At 39.1% G+C, this 20,150-nt stretch overlaps 1 protein-coding gene across 3 annotated transcripts in view; it reads right to left on the bottom strand.

Moving 5' to 3' along the window:
• Focad (focadhesin) overlaps positions 1-20,150 on the bottom strand; it is a 314,502-nt gene that overhangs the window by 124,153 nt on the left and 170,199 nt on the right. The window lies entirely within an intron of this gene.

The raw sequence follows: 20,150 nt of genomic DNA on the forward strand, positions 1-20,150 counted from the left end.
GAGGCAGATACTCACAGGCAATCATTGGATTGAGCACCGGGCCCCCAATGAAGAATTTAGAGAAAGGAATGAAGGAGCTTAAAGGGTTTTCAACCCAATAGGAAGAAGAACAGTATTAACCAACCAGAGCTCCCAAGGTCTAAACCACCAACCAAAGAGTACACCTGGAGGAACCAATGGCTCCAGCAGCATATGTAGCAGAGAATGCCCTTGTTGGACATCAGTGGGAGGAGAGGCCATTGGTCCTGTGAAGGTTCTATGCCCCAGTATAGGGGACTGCCAGGGCAGGAAGGTGGGAGTAGGTAGGTGGGTGGGCACCCTCATAGAAGCAGGGGGAAGGGGAATATGATAGGGAGTTTCGGTGGGGGGAGGTGAGGGGAACAAGGAAAGGGGACAACAGTTGAAATATAAATAAATAAAATATCCAATAAAAAAGGGAAAAAAAACATCTAGAGACTGCCATATCCAGGGATCCATCCCATAATCAGCTTCCAAACGCTGACACCATTGCATACACTAGCAAGATTTTGCTGAAAGGACCCAGATATAGCGGTCTCTTGTGACACTATGCCAGGGCCTAGCAAACACAGAAGTGAATGCTCACAGTCAGCTATTGGATGGATCACAGGGCTCCCAATGGAGGAGCTAGAGAAAGTACCCAAGGAGTTAAAGGGATCTGCAACCCTATAGGGGGAACAACATGATGAACTAACCAGTACCACGGAGCTCTTGTCTCTAGCTGCATATGTATCGAAAGATGGCCTTTTCGGCCATCACTGGAAAGAGAGGCCCACTGGACTTGCAAACTTTATATGCCCCAATACAGGGGAATGCCAGGGCCAAAAGAATGGGAATGGGTGGGTAGGGAAGTGGGGGGTGTATGGGGGACTTTTGGGATAGCATTGGAAATGTAATTCAGGAAAATACGTAATAAAAAATATTAAAAATTAAAAAAGGGAAAAAAAAGAAAATAGTAAGTATGAAAAGTTGATATTTATTGACATTCAATGTTTATGCTAATCAAGACACTTATCCAAGTGCTCCATGCATTAACTCATATGTATGCATAATTCATAAGTATGCTTCATTACCAAACAATTCCTATTATGGTTTAAATATCAGGCATCTCACCAACCACACATCAAAGCTTGATGTGCAGCTCATAAAATTCTTGGAAAGTGAAGTCCCTGAGTGTGCTAACCACATCCATGAGTTAAGCCATTCAGAGGTTCAACTGAATAGGTTTCTAGGAGGTGGCAATGTCAGAGAAAGTGGGTCACCTAGGCTATGCTCGTGAAGGTGTATCTTGTCTTTGGTGGTTTCCCTCCCCTCCCCGACTCTTGTCTACCTCCCCCTCCTCCTAAACTTCCAAGGCTACCATGAGATGATCAGGCCTTCTCTGCCATGGTACACAGCCATAGAGCCCAAAGCTACAGAAACACAACAGTGAGGTTGGAGCATCTGCAGGTAGAGGCAAAACAATGCATCTCCCTTATGGTAACCTTCTTGGGTATTTGTTACAATAATGACAATATCACACATGTTCTCTCTCTCTCTCTCTCTCTCTCTCTCTCTCTCTCACACACACACACACACACACACACACACACACATATCCTCCCTGCATACGTCAATGTACCTATTTTTTTAACATGTACTTCCAGAAATATTCCCAAAAGAAGGTAAAAAAGTAATATATATCCCATCCAGAAAATTGGGAATGGGGATAATACATATGATTCAAAACCTTCTCAACTAATCTTGCCTTAGAAAAATGTTAAGGAGATAAGATAGTTTTTTCATAAATAATTTAAGTATTTCTAAAGTACTTTTGGATTAAGAGGCTGCTAAGTGTTAACTCTGGAGGCAAACACAAATGTTACATCACTTGTCCCAATTTCTTTAAACCAGTGTTCCTAGTCATTACAATATCTGACTTTACAGTTATTCAAATGTCTTCCTAATGGCAATTTGAGCTGTAACAGATGATTATTTCCACTAATAGATATTTTATTAAAATTTTAAGACACGACAAGAAAAGTGCCAACAAAGAACCAACTAAAATTTAACCAGGATTAATTTTGCTAAAATGCCCATCTCTTCTGTTGCACTGCAATTAATATATACAACTTATCTCTACCTACAAAAATAAATTATTTAGGAAAAGCTACATGAAGTCATAATTGTAGACATGTCAAAGACACATGAATAATATATGCTTAAAGGATACAGATTAAGAAATCCCCACCCCCATCCAAGGAAAAGAAATGGCTGGAAAAATAGTAGAAAAACTCGGATTTATGGGTTTTGCTCTAATTTCTTCTTTCAATGAAACACCAGAAAGGAAGGAAGGAAGGAAGGAAGGAAGGGAGGAAGGAAGGAAGGAAGGAAGGAAGAGAGTGAGAGAGAGAGAGAGAGAGAGAGAGAGAGAGAGAGAGAGAGGAGAGAGAGAGAGAAAGAAAGAAAGAAAGAAAGAAAGAAAGAAAGAAAGAAAGAAAGAAAGAAAGAAAGAAAGAAAGAGGAAGGAAAAGGAAAGGAAAGAAAAGGAAAGGAAAGGAAAGGAAAGGAAAGGAAAGGAAAGGAAAGGAAAGGAAAGGAAAGGAAAGGAAAGGAAAGGAAAGGAAAGGAAAGAAAAGAAAAGAAAAGAAAAGAAAAGAAAAGAAAAGAAAAGAAAAGAAGAGATGTCCTCAGTTTGGAATCTACTACATGATCGGAATCTGACAAATATATACCAGAAAAGGAATGCTATGGGCAAAACATGAGAACCAGCACACCTACAAAAATACAGTGGTGGCATTGCAAATTATCAGTTTCAAAATATTAATTAATACTAATTTTAAAAGATATAAATCCTCAACAGATACCCACAAAGCCACATACACATCTCTGAAGCAGTACACAAAACCAGAAGGAAACACCACATAAAACGCAGTTCAATCTGCTGAAAAATTTATCAAGACATATCAGGAAGGAAGTAAGACACGTGATTCCAAGTTATCTGGCACAACTAGAATTACATTGGACATAAAAGAGCTGAAAGAGGAATCTAAGAAGGAAAGAATGTCAGGGGGTAGGAATTCTGTCATTGAGTGTCAAGAGATGGTGAGGCTTGACAGCCACCTGGAGAAGAAATGGGCGGAAGTCATGCAGATGCACCACAAGATAGCAAGCCAACCATGAAAAACCATGTGCTGGCACAAAAAGTATGCATGCTGGGAAAGCAGGTGGGTTACAGAATTCCTAGAACAAAGGTTTTGGACCAAAGTTTAAGAAACAAATAAATCACAGAGACTTCAGAGTTGAGGAACACACAAAAGTGTTATTCCTCAACATTACTATGTGACTCAGCTAAAGTTCATGTGGTAATCTTATAGCCCAAGGCAAGGCAGCACCCGCACTCCCTCCTTCTCTCCTGTCTATTCCTAATCACTCCCTGAGAGAAAGGGGCTGCTCAGAACACTCCCAGATTGTCCCTGTTCACCCCTTACCTTAAATGCCTACCCAACCTAACGCCAATCTTGGTTATTTCAAGATCTGTTTTAAATCACACTTCCTCAATAAGGTTTTCTCTTAAAATTCAAGTCCTCTTTCTATTCCTCCTTTTCTCCTTTCAACTTCTAACACTCAGTTTAACATTTAATTATATACTTGCTTGCTATTTCTATGGATGGAAACTATCTTTTTAACTAGATATTAAGGTGTTAAAAGACAATGACCGCATAGCCTGGTTCTTGTCCTTCACTGACCTGACACCATTGTACTTAAGATATTGGTCTTCATCAAGTACTAAAGGCAACACAACACTGAGGGGCAGAAATAAAGGTCTACGGGTGAGAACAGACTTAAAAGAAATGGAGTGACCACTTGGAGTTGGATAAGCAAGTGGTGTAGCTCTCCCTGGGGAAGACTATTTCTCCTCCTCTCAGCATTCCTCAGATGCCAGGAGTTCTTTGTGTAGGGTTGACTTTGTGCGCCATCATGTTAGCAGATATCTTGGTGTTGTCCTAGTCATTTCATGTTTAGGCAGTCAAGTTAGTGAGATTATGTAGGTGTTTTCTATGACATTCCAGGAGACACAATCTCACAGCAAACTTCTTGTTCCTCCACTTAGACTCTCACTCATCACCCTCTTCTGCAGTGATGTCTGAGTGTTAGGTGTGGGAATTATATTCTATTTCTGTATTTAGGAATACATATGTATAAAAATATACATATACGTATATAACAATGATTAATGACAAAAAGAGATGCCATGAATTTGAAAGAGCAAGAATGGGTGTATGAGAAAGTGGAGTGAACAAAAGGAAGGGTAAGTGATATAATTATATAATAATCTCAAAATATAAAATAATTAAAAATTCTAAAATCTTTAAACAAGCAAACAAGCAAATCTAAGAATGCCAAACATGGATGATTAAAGCAATCATCTCTTTAATTCATTAAAAAAAGAACTCGGGATATGAGCTGGAAACTGAGATGCCTCAGACCTCACAATCTGGGTCAAAACCAAACAACACCAAGGGAAACCGGAAAGAAGGAACATTTGTCAGGATTATGAGCTGGGTGAACTGGTAAAAATGAGATATTCTAGATGTATCTGACTAGGATTCATAAGAAGATTAACAGAGAACCATCCTACGGACAAGAGGGTAGAGTGTGTTCACATGTGAGGCTGCTTAGACAATGGCTGTCACTCAAATAGTTCTATAAACCCATACACCATGAAAAGGTAGGCCTCACACTGCAACAACATGTTGATGAGCTAGCAGGATCAGCAAAAATCTAGACATCAATTATAGAAGCAAAAAGGGAGCCTGTCCTCTCTCAGTGTGGAGGAAGAATATTAATAGCTTTGGTGAAAAAAAATTAATTTTCTCTTCTATCTAAAAAGTTTTTAAAATGATGCCTAAAAGACTACTCTATTCATGAACTATGAGCAAATGTTCTAGAATCCTGACATAAAGCAGGGCCTTGCATGTAAGCAACGTATACCCACTATAAGAGTAGGAAAGCCTCTGGCAAAGCAGCTTTCCCTAGCCTTCTGACCTTCCCAAACCTAACCGTTCTTGATTGGATATGACAGACCTAGCCTCAAGACTACTTGGCATCAGCCTAATACCTCCATGCTATATGGTGCTACTTGAACCTTGCAGATATGATCCTCTCGGTTGGCTAACCTGTCAAGCTGTTTCAGATTAGTCCGGCTCTTGCTGGTTTATTCTGTCTCTGCTATTCATTAACCCATAACTAATCTGTCTCCAATATAAACTGACTTCTTTTTGCTCTGTGTTTTGTCTTGCTTTGCTCTTGAGACAGGAACTTCCTATGTAGCCTGGGTTGTCCTGAACTCGTGGCAATCCTCCTGTCTCGGCTTCAAAAATGCTGAAATTATAGTCCTGAGTCACAGTTACTACCCAAACTGACTTCTTTTAATTTATATAATATGTAGTTGGGTTTAGAGTGGGGAAAATGTAGGAAGAGGATACCAAATGGCAGAAATAAATAGGTATATACTTGCATATGGATATATACTTTTTATGAAGTTGTCAGTTTTGTGACCTAACAACTTCTTTTTAAATATTCATATGCAAATGGGAGATATGGACTTCATCCTACTGAAGATGAGGAGTAGGAACAGAGAATCCCACTTAAAGATCTTGAAAGACCTTCCCTGGTTTAGAGGGTAAATTAGAAACCCAGAGGCCAGGGAGTGTGGCATCAGAAATGGCAGAGAGCTGGGACACCTGAAGCACTCTGGAAGAAATCTCAAATGCATACCCCAAAAATTCTTCATATAAATATAAAAACAGGCCCACCTAAAACATGAGTTCACAATGAAAACTAAATTAACCAATGATAGAGCCTATCATGAGTGTGAACTGCCCAAAGCAGAGGGTCTCATTCTAAGATCTTAGAATAATAAAACAAATGAAAGTAAAACCATTAAAAGAAATAATGATGCTGTTTACAATCCAATGGAAGACTAGGACATAATAGAAAAGAAGTGGAAATTTTTAAAAATAATAATCTAAAGGTTTTGGAGTTTAAAAACCTTTAAACCTTGAAGAATAGAGGGCCAGCTAGATGGCTGTCAGGTGCCATTTGTCCCATGGAGCCTCAAAATATTAGTTGGAGCCCTTTAACCCAATTAAAGGAGCAAAACACATCCAGGCTCCACAAATTTTCCCTCTGACCTCCACATATGCACTATGACATGCACACACACACACACACACACACCCCAATAATAATTAATAATAATTATAATAATAATAATAATAATAATAATAATAAATGTTTTCATTACAACTGATGGTCACACACACACCTGTAATCACAGAACCTAGGAGATGGAAACAGGAGGACCATAAGCTTAAGGTTATCTGTTCAGTTTTGTGGGGCATCTGATGTCAGCCTAGGCTACATGGGACCTTTTCTTTGAAAGAAAAAATATTTAAAAAGATGTGGGTTGGTAATATATCTTAGAGGGTAAAGTGCCTGCTGTCAAACTCTGACAGACTTAATTTAACATCCAAGATCCCCATGATAGAAAAAGAGAATAAACAAGCAGACATTGTCTTCTAACCTCAAAACACATGCCAGAGCATGTGCACTGACTCATATACATGCATACACACATGCATGCAAACAAAATAAATAAAATGTAATAAAATATTTACAGTAATCATGGGCATCATTAACCCTACAGTCAGTTACCCTAACTCTAGCCCAGATAAATAAATGTTATAAAGGACAAAATCAGTGCTATACTGTGACAAAATCAGTGCTATACTGTGACAAAATCAGTGCTATACTGTGACAAAATCAGTGCTATACTGTGACAAAATCAGTGCTATACTGTGACAAAATCAGTGCTATACTGTGGGCATTAGTCAGCTCCCGTGTATCCAATGTCAAAGGAACTGCCCCCAGATTAGGGCAGCTGGGAAGTTTCCAGTTAGGAATCCTGTCCTCAGAATGGGATGTGGGGGCCTGGTCTCTTCCTCCTTCACCTATTCACTCCTGTCCAACAAGATGAAAAGACTGTCTCCACCACATCATCCCCAACAAGATGTTCCTTGTCATAGACACAAAAGCAAAACAAGTCAGTCATGAACTAAATACCCCATGAGTCTGAAGAAAAATAAAACTCTTTTCTTCTTAGTTGATTATCTATAGTATGCAATACTACAACAGAAAGCTGCATCCCCACTCCTAAAAGTGCTGAACAATATTTACAAAGAGAGTTTAACCTTAGAATGACCCTGGTTGGCTGCAGGGCTAAGAGAGTGAAAATTTCAGTCTAGGATATAAAGTATACTGTTTACACCAGAAAGAGGTGCTCAACAACAGGATGAGGGCTTGTGAAGACAACAGAGTAACCAACCTGAAAATGCTCTGAATGGTCAGCACTTGAACAAGAATAAGCACCATTATCGACAATAAGATTACAATGGTTGCAATATTCATTGATATAGCAATTGAAAAAATGAATATATGGATATAGAAGGAGAATAGCCCTTCCTTATACAAGAATCCTAACTGATCAATGTAGAAGCAATAAAAACAAAACTGCCACTAGACAAATGCCACAGGACTCACTGTCGAGTAGCACCTACTGATAGGTGCCAAATTTGGTGCACAAGCTTGAGAACAAGCAAGACAACTACACAGTATCAAAATATCTCTCCCAAGAGTCATTAATTATAAATGCAATACAGTAATTACAGTAGAGAAATGTGGCATAAATCCCCTTTAACATGGGAACATTGTCTATATTAACAGTAATCAAATATACAACACATTTCCCATGGCATGGCACACTAAGACAAGAACATTAGTTCTGAAATATTCCTGCCAAATAATGAGGAGTCATGACATATGCCTAAATTAGGGAACATTTTCCCAAATAACTGGCCAGGAATCTTTTAAAAATATCAAGATCACAGAAGCCAATGGGATAGAAGCACCAAGAAAGCTTAGAGGAGAGTTAGGAAACGTGAAAGCTAAATTCCAGGTGGCCTCCTGGGATGGGAAGGGAACCAGGAAGAGAACAGGAGCGGGGAAACCTAGCGGCAGCTGTATAACACAGACAGCTGGTTACTAGCAGGGCAGCAGGGCTGGTTTGGGTACCTATAATTAAGTGACATCAGTAAGCAGTTCAGATGACAGGAGGCTGGATTGGAATTGGACAAGAATTCAACATTTTGCATTAGTTCTAATGAGACCTTTTTAAAGGATATCATCTATATACCCACATACAATTGCCCCAGGTAAGTAATTCTCAGCACACTCACAGTTCCCTGAGCACCACAGTCAGTGTGACACCATCTTGTCACCCTTCCTCCAATCACTGTTTACTCTTACGTTTGACTTTCTCTGTAAGTGGAAGCCAAGAGCATGTGCTCTTTAATAGCTGGCTTCTTTTATTTAGGATGTGGTTTTCAAGGTCTATCATGTTGCATCATGTATTAGCACTTTTAGCTGAATATCGCTGGGTTCTACTTAGTATATTTTCCATATTATCTTTTAACTTCTCCAGAGCATTTTTGACAGTAAAGGTTATAAAAAGAACAGAAAAGAAGTACCAAAGAGACAATGGCTAAGAATATCCAGAGTCAATAAAAACATAAACCTCTAGCTTTCCTCTTAAGATAAAAGGATGCTGCTGCTGCTAAAACTATGATTGTTAAAGGATGGAAGCAAAGAGACCATCTTCAAAGCTAAACAGAAGAAAACTCATACTACCTGTCAAGGAGCAGCTTAGAACAACAACACTTTTCAAAGTTAACAAAATCATAAGTGGAAAGTGCCATTCAGAAGTGCTAAACCCACCATTCAATAGTAAGGGGGAAACAAAGAAAAGGTAAGTACATAAAATCAAGCCAGGCACCATACCTATGGATCGAAAGCAGAAAGCAAGGTAATACCTAAGTACAAATGGCTCAGTGTCTCATTGAGTTTTGTCTGAGAAGTGATTCATCCCATACTAAGTGCTTTCATTATGCATATTTTATTGCTAAGGAAAAATAATACTTTTCTTGTGTTTGTCTTCTACAATTGTAGCAACACTGAGAGTAAAGATTAAGGAGACTGTGAAGAGAGATGCAGAATGAACACAGGATTAGAGGAGGGGACCCAGGCTTTCCCATTTCATAGCTATGTGAATATGGCAAAGCCATTAATCTCTCTGTCTGTTTCCCCAGCTGCAAAATGGAAACAATACTAGTAACACCTGCTCTTTGGATAGTGTGAGGGTGACAGTAAAGGCTGAACTGAGACAACTGCATACAAATGTGCTTCATGGGATGAAAAAGATGGTTATTGCTGTTATATAACCAATGGGGGGAACCAGCAAACCCCAGGAGCATGGGAGCTTTTGCTCTTAATTCCTGTGCTAAAAAATTACTTTGTTCCTGCATGGAGAACAGAGCGTTATCTCCTAATCTTACTTTCAAAAGCTATTTCTAGAAATTCCTGAGAGCAGCCTACTCCTTTTGTCCTGATTCTTTACTCCAACAGAGAGAAAGCTTTATAAAAACCTTTAGACAATGAAAAATGCCTTGTGTGCCCTTTTCATAATGAAGGTAAAAGAAACTGCCTTTACAATTAAAGGACTCAAGCCATCATCACATAGTGAAGCCCTCTTAAGCCAATTCAGCACACACAATTCATAAAACAGGATGCTTCTGTTACCAAAGTACAATAAGCAGGGATAAGAGGAAGCCAAAGACACACAATCGATGGAACAGAAACAATGGGAGGAAAGCACTCTTTCTCACCCCAATAATATGGGCCTAAAGGTTATAAATATTTTTAAGATGGCTAACAGGAGTTTATTTATGCAATTTCAGAGCTTTACTGTGAGAGACTAGGTAATCAGGAAGGCAGGGTTGTAGGAAAAGAAACACAAATGAGGACAAAGGCAGAGTGGCTTCCTAAGTCTCTCACAGTCTAAGGGCCAGTCATTCCAATGACTTCTCTCTTACATCCGCTTAACCTTTGTTCTGTTCATGGCAAAGAACGCAGACGCACATTTCTAAATCCCACTGTGACAACTGATGAAAAGTTATTTGCTTCTTCCATATTCTATTAACAAGCCCCAACACCACTGTCCCATTTCCAAAGATACTCCGAGAAACAACTCAGCATTTTGAAGTGCACCTTTAAAGCATTCTGATACCTGAAGAGGTGGGAAAGTGTGCAGGTGACACAAGCAATTGCTGAGAGTGTTTCATGGAGCAGACCATCTACTAAGCAGTCAATGCAGGGGTTCCCAGCAAAGGGGCCAGGCAGATTTCTTTTGATTTATTTATTCACTCATATATTTTACTCCTCCTTTCTCTCTGTCCCTTCTCATCCACTCTTCCTCTGTTTCCCTTCAGAAAAGGGCAGGCCTCCTAATAAATATCAACCAAACATGGCACATCAATTTGCAATAAGATCAGGCAACTCCATTCATATTAAGGCTGAATAAGGCAACTCGATAGGAGGACAAGGGTCCTTGGAGCTGGCAAAAGCATCAGAAACAGTCTCCACTCCCTGTTAGGAATCCCACGAAAACACCAACTTACACAACTATAACACAGAACTCAGCCAGGCAGATTTTAATCAGGTTTCTTTTCTATTCCTCGGAGTGAGAAACTGCAGTTTTCCTGAAACACGTTCCTGTAAGGGACAAATGCTTCTAAGATACACTCAGCTGACTTCCCTGCAGGAGCAGCAAGAGGCATAGGGAGGTACCAAGCACAGTCACACTTCAGTGGTACTAGATTCTATTGGAACTCATTATCTTGGTACATACTCTTTTGATACAAAACCCATGGTAAAAATGTGTGTGTGTGTGTGTGTGTGCTATTGAGGGTCATGCCACAGTGCACATGGAGAGGTCAGAGGATAATTTTGGGGACCTGATTCTCTCCTTCTACCTTGCTGAGTGTGGGCCTCTCCGATTGCTGCTGCTCTCTAGACTCCAGGATAGCTGGCCCTCAAGCTTCCAGAAGATTCTCCTGTCACTGCTTCCCAGCTTACTTCAGGAATTCTCGGATTACACATGCAATTCAGCACTTCTTGCTTTTTGTGGGATACAGGGATAAAGCTGTAACCTGCAAAGCCACCTCCTTATACTGATTTTTAAGGCCATCTCTTCCTTTTTCTTAAATGAAGGTAAGACTCCAAGGTGACAAAGGAAAATGGAAATTCAATCAATATAGCTTAAGAACTACCTAACCACATCCCAAAAAGAAACCAAACACAACTACAGTAAGGTTGTCCAGAAGATAAAGAATTGAACGCAGTGAATTAAGTATTTACTAACAAAAGAACAAAATACCATCCACCTAGATTTGGCCATGATGGCAGGCACATGCCTATAAATCCCAATGCTCTAGGGACTGACATGGGAAGACTATGAGTTAAAGACCAATCTAAGCTATTTTTTAAGAACATATCCACACTCCCCTGAAAAACGCCAAGCAATTTAAATATCATTCACTTCAGTTTTAAAATAGACTACAATGAACACACACCCTGAGAAGTATGGTCTGAATTTTCATATTGAAAATTGATATGCTATGTGCTGCAAATATTTGATAAGTTAAGTAGTTACTTCTGAGCCTGCAAAGATACTGTAGGAAAAAATTACATATTGAAAAGATGATGCTCTAATACATCTTCGTCTAATGGAAGTGGTTCTTCCACCCCATCTATACACACACAGACCTAATGCCAGGAGTAGCTGACTTACACAGACAGTGCTATCTATAACTCCCTAATAACAAGGAAACAAGCAATGAACCTTCCAGGAGATACAATCTCATCCTTAGGAAGATTGATTTAAGAACAGAATCTATTACCTACTAGGACAAGAGGAGGGAAATTAACAGGTTTCTTTGGGAATTGAGTTTTTCATCAATTTGAAAAATCCAAAGACTCAAAATAAAAATGTTTCCACAAGTAAAGTTTTACAAATCTAAACGTTTTTTCGATCCAGCAGAGCATTTCTTCACAAATTTGTTTAGGAATAAATGAAAGACTGACTACCCATCTATCATATGACTTTCTCTGCAAGGGAAAGAAGGTTAATATTTCATAATTAAAAGGAAGAGAACTTGAACAATATCAACAACAAAGCAAAATAAAAAAAATTAAAAATGCACTCAACCAACAAACTACTCCATATGTACAAATCCCAGCACAGAAACTGAAACAATAAGAAAAACCAAGGCAACATGTCTTCTCCACAAGGTATATACTATGTTTGCATATTGACAGGGATACTACAGTAGACGGAAGTTGTTCATGATAAAAAGTAAGATCGTACGTTTTGGCCTTACATGGGAGCATGTTCACTAACGTAAGAGAGTCATCTACATAAACTCTACATTACGTATGTAGACGGATGTATCTTTGTACATTTGGGCAAGTTTTTTTAAATTGTCTCAACTTCTCAGTGAATTGTAAAGAAAATTCACTGACTATAAAGGAAGATAAGAGGCTATCTGAAATTTGAAGAGACAAATTTCTCTTCAAGGGAGTACAAAAGAACTCCCTAAAATGGGGGGGAGGGGTGGAGGAGAACATGATAATTTAGCAGAGGGCTGCCTGATCTGGCTTCAGTGGGATAAGATGCCCCTAACACTTGAGATACTTGAGGAAGCAGGGAATGGGGAGGTCTGGCATGGGAGGGGAGTCAGGGAACATCCTCTTAGAGACAGGAAGGAAGAGGAGGAATGGGATGAGGAACTGTGGGAGGGGGAACGTAGTGGGGGCAACAGTCAGATTGTACATATGTACACATGTACATACATACATACGTACATACATACATAAGGGGGAAAAAAGAGCCACACAATGACAAAGAATTACTGTTAAGGCTACTGGACTCTGACCCTACAGCATGAAACCAGCTCAAAACACTATATACACAAATGGGCATGCCTACAATCACAAAGAATCTTATTTATCAAAACAGACAGTGGGCTGGATTGGGCCAGGTAGCCACAGTTCACCAATCCCTGGAACTCCAACATCTGATTGTGATTTAGAGACAATTTCACAGCTGAATTCGATGGATGCTCTGAAAGTACCACATGCATGACTAGAGTCTCGACTGGGGAGGGACCTTGATACAGTGCAGTGTCTGATACATTGTATGGGGTGAAAGCCTATGTGTCCTGATTTATAATCAGCTATGGGTGATAGTAATTCCTAATAAGAAAGGAAGTGTATTTCTCAGACTTTAAGATCAACTTGGTATATATACACTGAGAGTTCTGAGCTAGCAAGGGCTACCTCATAACACCTGTTTCAAAAATGCAAAAGCTAAGGAATAAGAAGGGGAAGATGGAAGGGAGAAAGAGAGGGAAGGAAGTGGGGAGAGAGGGAGGGAGGGAGGGAGGGAAGGAGGGAGGGAGGGAAGGAAGGAAGGAAGGAAGGAAGGAAGGAAGGAAGGAAGGAAGGAAGGAAGGAAGGAAGGAAGGAAGGAAGGGAGGGAGGGAGGGAGGGAGGAAGGGAGGAAGGGAGGGAGGGAGGGAGGGAGTTAAACTATATTTTGAGTTAAAAAAAATACTAAACTGCATTAATAGATTTTTCTTAGAATTTCAAAACAGGTAGGAAATTACAGGTGAGGCAATAAGCTATAGACTTTATTTAAAGAATTACAATGGTAGGAAACTCTATGGTTTCTACCCCATAAAGAAGTCAATTTGACCACAAATTCTAAAATTCAAACTTTAATTACACTCTTCCACTTACAAGAGGCATGAAGATAATGTCAAAGCTTTTATTCTCATATTGGAATTTAAAGAAGAGAATGTTATTTCTAAGCCATTTCTTATAGTCAAACTAGATGTTTAACATGTTTAATATACAAATACAATTAAAAAGTACCACTAAAAGGCTTTAAAATCCCAAAGTTGTAACAGTTCTTTATATATTACTTAGCAGTAACAACTTTTAAAATTATTCACATAGAGTAAATACTCTACGAAAAAGCTGTCACTGAAGTTGGGTGAAATTAAACCCTATGGAGTAAAAGAAGTTAAGAATAGCTAATATTTTCTTAAGACTCAAAATTCTTTGTCTATTTTTCACCAGTTTGAGGAGTACAAATGGAACCAGGGCTGTGTACCAGATACTAAGCTGGAACCCTGGTGAGAGGGATGAGAGAAAACAGTGGTTAGAATATACTTCATACCTTCCTGATACAGGAACATGCATTACAGAACTCCAGGTGGAAAGTACCTGCATTAAGTCATGCATTGGATATGGAGTAAGAAAAAAGAAGCGAGCCAATGTCAGTTGTGTGTCCATGGAGGAGATAATGTGGAAGAGCACGTATATACTCAATATTCCCAAACCTTTGTAATTTCCAATACAAGAGTATTCAACTGTACAGGAAAAGTGGTTATCACAGCGTAAGAGAGCACAGTGAGGAATTATTTATGCTCATGCAATTTCTGAGAGTCTTGAAAACTTTTCACAAGTTGGCATCTAACATCATGAATTTGAGGGTTGTGATAGACTTATTTGCTAATGTATGGCAAATATTGCTAGTTTAATATAAAACTGCTAAAACAGTCTACTATGTTTATACTGTGAGATAAAATGTCATTGCAAGATCTACAATCATCCATTTTATAAAATATATAGAAAATGCCTAGAAGTTCTTAAGACACTATATATATATGTATATATACATGTACACATATACATGTGTATACACACACACAAATATATATATATATATATATATATATATATATATATATGAGAATATATTTTTTCTCTTTTCCTTTAAGAACTTGCATTTTCATTCTTCTTCCTCACAGTTTCATCCAGAGATACATTCCTGGGTGAAAGCCTGCTATGGATAACTTATCCAATGTCCTGACCATAAAATGTGTATATAAATGAAGTCTATTTATTTTTCATTTTCTAAGACCATAAGACTCAGGTGTTTTTTAAACTGAGCTGCACAATGGTCATACAATCAAGCCATAAATCTATTGCAATATTACAAAGTAATCATTAGACAGAAAGGGTATAAATTCAGAAGTAGCAATGATGTTAGTAAAGACGGTGATTTGATTTAAAACTACTTCTTTTGTATCACAGGTTACAACAGTGAAGATCCAGAAAGCACAGAAGAAGAATAGAGATTAGCATCCTCTTATAAGGTGGAGACATAAACTGTGAAAAAGACAATGGAGAGGGAGTCAAGAATAGAGTCATATAGATTCAGACTTGTGAGGAGGACACAGTGAAATTAAAGTTCTGACAAAACAGTCCGTTTAAACTAACCATGCTGCTATCCCTTAGGAAGGCATTCAACATTGGGCTGTAGAGATGGTTCAACTGTTAAGTGCATGTTCTGCTCTTGCAGAGGTTCTGGGTTCAGTTCCCAGATCCAGGGAACTGTACACGTTCTTGCTTCCATCGATGCCTGCGTACACATTGTATACTTACACTCATGCAGGCACACATTCATACAAATGAATGAATGGATGGATGAATGAATGAATAGTTTTGAGAAGTAAGCCATTTACTCTCACGGGCACAGCGGCTTGAAGATCTCTCCTTTAATCAACTATTCACTGCAAATCATAAATGCTGACACCGTCAACCAAGTCTTTTTTTTTTCTTTTTTTTTTAATTTTTAATATTTTTATTACATATTTTCCTCAATTACATTTCCAATGCTATCCCAAAAGTCCCCCATAGCGCCCCCCACTTCCCTACCCACCCATTCCCATTCTTTTGGCCCCGGCATGGTGATTCCACCAGAGGTTCTTTTATCCTTGAGAAGAGTTTTTGCTATCCTAGGTTTTTTGTTATTTTAGATGAATTTGCAGATTGCACTTTCTAATTCGTTGAAGAATTGATTTGGAATTTTGATGGGGATTGCATTGAATCTGTAGATTGCTTTTGGCAAGATAGCCATTTTTACAATGTTGATCCTGCCAATCCATGAGCATGGGAGATCTTTCCATCTTCTGAGATCTTCTAGAATTTCTTTCTTCAGAGACTTGAAGTTTTTATTATACAGATTTTTCACTTCCTTAGTTAGAGTCACGCCAAGATATTTTATATTATTTGTGACTATTGAGAAGGGTGTTGTTTCCCTAATTCCTTTCTCAGCCTGTTTATTCTTTGTGTAGAGAAAGGCCATTGATTTGTTTGAGTTAATTTTATATCCAGCTACTTCACCGAAGCTGTTTATCAGGCTTAGGAGTTCTCTGGTGGAATTTTTAGGGTCACTTATATATACTATCATATCATCTGCAAAGAGTGATATTTTGACTTCATCTTTTCCAATTTGTATCCCTTTGATCTCCTTTTGTTGTCGAATTGCTCTGGCTAGGACTTCAAGTACAATGTTGAATAGGTATGGAGAAAGTGGACAGCCTTGTCTAGTCCCTGATTTTAGAGGGATTGCTTCAAGCTTCTCACCATTTACTTTGATGTTGGCTACTGGTTTGCTGTAGATTGCTTTTATCATGTTTAGGTATGGGCCTTGAATTCCTGATCTTTCCAAGACTTTTATCATGAATGGGTGTTGGATCTTGTCAAATGCTTTTTCCGCATCTAACGAGATGACCATGTGGTTTTTGTCTTTGAGTTTGTTTATATACTGGATTACGTTGATGGATTTCCGTATATTGAACCATCCCTGCATCCCTGGGATGAAACCTACTTGGTCAGGATGGATGATTGTTTTGATGTGTTCTTGGATTCGATTAGCAAGAACTTTATTGAGGATTTTTGCATCAATATTCATAAGGGATATTGGTCTGAAGTTTTCTATCTTTGTTGGGTCTTTTTGTGGTTTAGGTATCAGAGTAATTGAGGCTTCATAGAATGAGTTGGGTAGAGTACCTTCTGTTTCTATTTTGTGGAATAGTTTGTGAAGAACTGGAATTAGATCTTCTTTGAAGGTCTGATAGAACTCTGCACTAAACCCATCTGGTCCTGGGCTTTTTTTAGTTGGGAGACTATTAATGACTGCTTCTATTTCTTTGGGGGATATAGGGCTGTTTAGATCATTAACCTGATCTTGATTCAACTTTGGTACCTGGTATCTGTCCAGGAACTTGTCCATTTCATCCAGGTTCTCCAGTTTTGTTGAGTATAGCCTTTGGTAGAAGGATCTGATGGTGTTTTGGATGTCTTCAGGATCTGTTGTTATGTCTCCTTTTTCATTTCTGATTTTGTTAATTAGGATGCTTTCCCTGTGCCCTCTAGTGAGTCTGGCTAAGGGTTTATCTATCTTGTTGATTTTCTCAAAGAACCAGCTCCTTGATTGGTTGATTCTTTGAATAGTTTTTCTTGTTTCCACTTGGTTGATTTCGCCCCTGAGTTTGATTATTTCCTGCCGTCTACTCCTCTTGGGTGAATTTGCTTCCTTTTGTTCTAGTGCTTTTAGGTGTGTTGTCAAGCTGCTAATGTGTGCTCTCTCTAGTTTCCTTTTGGAGGCACTCAGAGCTATGAGATTTCCTCTTAGAAATGCTTTCATTGCGTCCCATAAGTTTGGGTATGTTGTGGCTTCATTTTCATTGAACTCAAAAAGTCCTTAATTTCTTTCTTTATTCCTTCCTTGACCAAGGTATCATTGAGAAGAGTGTTGTTCAGTTTCCACGTGAAGGTTGGCTTTCTATTATTTATTTTGTTATTGAAGATCAGCCTTAGTCCATGGTGATCTGATAGGATGCATGGGACAATTTCAATATTTTTATATCTGTTGAGGCCTGTTTTGTGACCAATTATGTGGTCAATTTTGGAGAAGGTACCATGAGGTGCTGAGAAGAAGGTATATCCTTTTGTTTTAGGATAGAATGTTCTGTAGATATCTGCCAGATCCATTTGATTCATAATTTCTCTTAGTTTCTCTGTGTCCCTGTTTAGTTTCTGTTTCCATGATCTGTCCATTGGTGAAAGTGGTGTGTTGAAGTCTCCCACTATTATTGTATGAGGTGCAATGTGTGCTTTGAGATTTACTAAAGTTTCTTTAATGAATGTGGCTGCCTTTGTATTTGGAGCATAGATATTCAGGATTGATAGTTCCTCTTGGAGGATTTTACCTTTGATGAGTATGAAGTGTCCCTCCCTGTCTTTTTTAATGACTTTGGGTTGGAAGTCAATCTTATCAGATATTAGAATGGCTACTCCAGCTTGTTTCTTCATACCATTTGCTTGGAAAATTGTTTTCCAGCCTTTCATTCTGAGGTAGTGTCTATCTTTTTCTCTCAGATGAGTTTCCTGTAAGCAGCAAAATGTTGGGTCTTGTTTGTGTAGCCAGTTTGTTAGTCTATGTCTTTTTATCGGGGGGAGTTGAGTCCATTGATATTAAGAGATATTAAGGAAAAGTAATTGTTGTTTCCTGTTATTTTTGTTGTTAAAGTTGGCATTCTGTTCTTGTGGCTGTCTTCTTTTAGGTTTGTTGAGGGATTACCTTCTTGCTGTTTCTAGGGCGTGGTTCCTGTCCTTGTATTGGTTTTTTTCTATTATTATCCTTTGAAGGGCTGGGTTCGTGGAGAGATAATGTGTGAATTTGGTTTTGTTGTGGAATACTTTGGTTTCTCCATCTATGTTAATTGAGAGTTTGGCTGGGTATAGTAGCCTGGGCTGGAATTTGTGTTCTTTTAGTGTCTGTATAACATCCGTCCAGGATCTTCTGGCTTTCATAGTCTCTGGTGAAAAATCTGGTGTAATTCTGATAGGCTTGCCTTTATATGTTACTTGGCCTTTTTCTCTTACTGCTTTTAGTATTCTATCTTTATTTAGAGCATTTGTTGCTCTGATTATTATGTGTCGGGAGGTATTTCTTTTCTGGTCCAGTCTATTTGGAGTTCTGTAGGCTTCTTGTATGTTCATGGGCATCTCTTTCTTTATATTTGGGAAGTTTTCTTCTATAATTTTGTTGAAGATGTTTGCTGGTCCTTTGAGTTGAAAATCTTCATTCTCATCCACTCCTATTATCCGTAGGTTTGGTCTTCTCATTGTGTCCTGTATTTCTTAGATGTTTTGAGTTAGGATCTTTTTGCATTTTACATTTTCCTTGATTGTTGTGCCGATGTTCTCTATGGAATCTTCTGCACCTGAGATTCTCTCTTCCATCTCTTGTATTCTGTTGCTGATGCTGGTATCTATGGTTCCAGATTTCTTTCGTAGGGTTTCTATCTCCAGAGTTGCCTCATTTTGGGTTTTCTTTATTGTGTCTACTTCCCTTTTTAGGTCTAGTATGGTTTTGTTCATTTCCATCATCTGTTTGGATGTGTTTTCCTGTTTTTCATTAAGGACTTCTACCTGTTTGATTATGTTATCCTGTTTTTCTTTAAGGATTTGTAACTCTTTACCAGTGTTCTCCCGCAATTCTTTAAGGGATTTTTGTGCTTCCTCTTTACTGTCTTCTACCTATTTACCAGTGTTCCTTTGTATTTCTTTAAGTGTGTTATTAAAGTCCTTCTTGAAGTCCTCTACCATCATCATGAGATATGCTTTTAGATCCGTGTCTAGCTTTTCCGGTGTGTTGGGGTGCCCTGGACTGGGCTAATTGGGAGTGCTGGGTTCTGATGATGGTGAGTGGTCTTGTTTTCTGTTAGTAAGATTATTATGTTTACCTTTCGCCATCTGGTAATCTCTGGGGTTAGTTGTTGTCGTTGTCACTGTTTAAAGATTGGAGCAGAAGCTGTGTTCCACTCACCAGCAGTCTCAAAATCCTGTGGCGGGGGTCGTGGGTAGCTGGCAGTACCCCGGTGCTGGTCCAGCCGGAAGAGGCCTGTGGTCCTACTCAAGCCGGTTTTCTGCTTCCCTAACTAATGCAGTCTCGGGTCCTGCGCGCAATTGGATTGGAGCAGAAGCTGTGTTCCACTCTCCAGAAGTCTTAAGATCCTGTGGTGGGTGTTGTGGGTAGCTGGCGAGTGTCAGCCGACCCTGTGCCCTAGCTACCCAGGTGCTTTTCTGACTGGAAGAGGCTTGTGGCCCTATGTAGGCCGGATTTCTCCCTCCCCAACCAGAGCAGTCTCAGGTCCTGCGTGATTGGACTGGAGCAGAAGCTGTGTTCCACTCACCAGCAGTCTCAAAATCCTGTGGCGGGGGTCGTGGGTAGCTGGCGGGTGTCAGCTGACCCTGTGCTCTAGCTACCCCGGTGC

This window comes from Mus caroli, unplaced genomic scaffold (assembly GCF_978045245.1).
Source record: "Mus caroli unplaced genomic scaffold, Mus_caroli_1 scaffold_6, whole genome shotgun sequence".
Taxonomy (NCBI): Eukaryota; Metazoa; Chordata; class Mammalia; order Rodentia; family Muridae; genus Mus; species Mus caroli.